Source organism: Otolemur garnettii, unplaced genomic scaffold (genome assembly GCF_000181295.1).
Source record: "Otolemur garnettii isolate 467f Iridium unplaced genomic scaffold, OtoGar3 scaffold00110, whole genome shotgun sequence".
NCBI classification, from domain to species: domain Eukaryota; kingdom Metazoa; phylum Chordata; class Mammalia; order Primates; family Galagidae; genus Otolemur; species Otolemur garnettii.
Genome location: NW_003852505.1, coordinates 6,444,370 through 6,446,781, shown reverse-complemented (window position 1 = coordinate 6,446,781; position 2,412 = coordinate 6,444,370).

Sequence of the window (2,412 nt, the reverse complement as noted above, 5' to 3'; positions counted from 1 at the left end):
GAACCCGCCACCTTGGGTGTATGTGGCTGGCGCCTTAGCCGCTTGAGCCACAGGCGCCGAGCCCAGTGTAGCAGTCTTATAGTAGAGTTGTACTGTGTGGTAGGCATAGGTATGAAAAGACCAAAGATAAGTATCCTCTGCTCTTATTACCTGCTAACCCCCTCCTCCTAAATGTTATGAACCTCCAGGTACATAGAAGATCATATGAAAATGTCTTATGTTCCTCTGAATTGGGAGAGAATGTTACCTGGGAGGAGAGAAGGTCAATGTGTTTCCAAGATCCCTTTAGCCAGAATGTGAGGATTCTGCATATAATTTGGACAGTTTCTGCCATTAATTGGAGTATTCAATACCTCTAGCTGGCTCACCAGCACAGGGTATCTGAGTTGGAGCTAAATATCCATAAGACAAGCAATTTCCATTTGTTTCATGTTGATGTAGTAATGGCTTCTGATTTATTCTTGTCTTTCTGTTTCTATGCTCTTTAGTAATGACCCTTACATTGTAGGTTTGGCCATGTGGCTTGATTTAGCCTATAAAGCAATATCAAATGGGATGACAAGTAGAAACTTGAGTGCTTTAATATTGGGATTTGCTTTTCATTGCTTCTGTTGGAACTCTTGATCACTTTGTGATCAGCTTGTTGGGTTATGAAAGACATGTGGTCCAGTTACTCTCTCATCCCATCTGACATCCAGCCAACCTCCAGACATCTGAGTGAGTTCCTTGACTTCTAGCTGACTAGGGATGCATAAGTTTGAATTTAGCCCAAATTGCTTACCCACAAAAGTGTGGCCTAAATAAATGGTTGTTATACTAAGCTAATGAGTTTTAAGGGTTTTGTTAAATGGCATATTAACAGATAATGCTATTCAAGGGAGCATTGTGTAACACACATGCCTAGGATCAGATGAGATAATTTAATTTACATCTGGAGCAGGAAGAAAGCAAGACTAACACAATGCCATCTGCTTTAGCTGCCTTCCCACCCCGTAAAATACCCAGAGCTGATCATTGATCCAGGACAAGGAAGGAATGAAACAAAGGGAATAATGGTGATTATAACTGAGGATTAAACTTGAATTAACTGAAAAGTTACTGAACCTACCCAGATATGACTGGCTTAAACTTTCTGCATTAGGTAGAATGGTAGCTCAGAGAAAGACCCTTTTTTATAGTACACCTGAGCCTCTGACAAGGGAAATCTATAGTATCAATCCCCTAGACCTACGGTTCTCAACCTGTGGGTCATGACCCATAGGAACTGTATTAAAGGGCTGTGGCATTAGGAAGGTTGAGAACCACTGCCTTAGACTATGCCTGATATATGACCAGCCTAGAACCATGTATCATACTTATGTGCAAATATGAAGGCCTGACTAAAAGTCAGTTTTGAGTAACTTTCTAAGATGCAGGAAAGGGGTTCCCTTGCTGTGAGTTTGAGGAACATAAGGAAATGTGGATGCCTGTAATTAGTTCTTATTGTTCCTTTAGCTTTGTTACACTAGGGGGCAAAATAGAAGAGAAAAAGATAAAAATTTTTCTAGAGGTCAAATTTATTATTATTAATACTTTCAAATCTAATGTTAGATTGAGATTAATATTTTCACAAATGTTAGATGAGCTTATTCATCATTGTGCTAAGCTCTTTTTATACACTGTTTTATTTAATTCTTCCAACAACTCATGAGGTAATGTATTATTTTCCCCATTTTACAGGTAAAAAACCTCTGAGATTCAGAGATTAAATTACTTAAGTTTATGCAATGAATAAAATGGCTGAAATCTAGAACTGTCTGATTCTCAAGAGCTTGATTTCATTTTGGCAAAATATTGCTTCTTAAATACATGGTAGTATTTAAAAATGTATTGGTAGTGATGATTTTCCATACAAGACAAAAAAAACTATTGAGAAGTAATGGGATTGGATAATTAAGTGCTGAAGGACCAGTTATAATTCCATGTGGGGACCTAGGACATTGGACAGAGTAAAGTTAAGAGCGGGGCCTTTGCTGCTTTTGGATGAATGTTTTTGCTCCAGATGCTTCAAATAGAATAAAGATTATGATAGTGATTCCTACTGAATTTGGCCTGGAGAAGGAAAAGCCAAGCTTTTTTCTTTAAAGGAGCAGTTCTTTATAGTGATTTTTTTCTGATAATAGTTTTCTTGTAAAGAAAATGAAGATATACAATCAGAGGAAGCACAATTGGTCTGCAGGCCTCCCTCAATATCTATGTATTAATTTCTAGCATTTGGGAATTAGTGCATTTGGTAAAATGTATCCTGATTACAGTTTTCTGGATATGATCACTAACTGAAAAAACTAGATAAGAAAATACTCATCCAAAATAACTTTCTATGTATCACAGGCATCACACTTCTTTTTCATTTTTAAATCTTTTTTTTTTTTT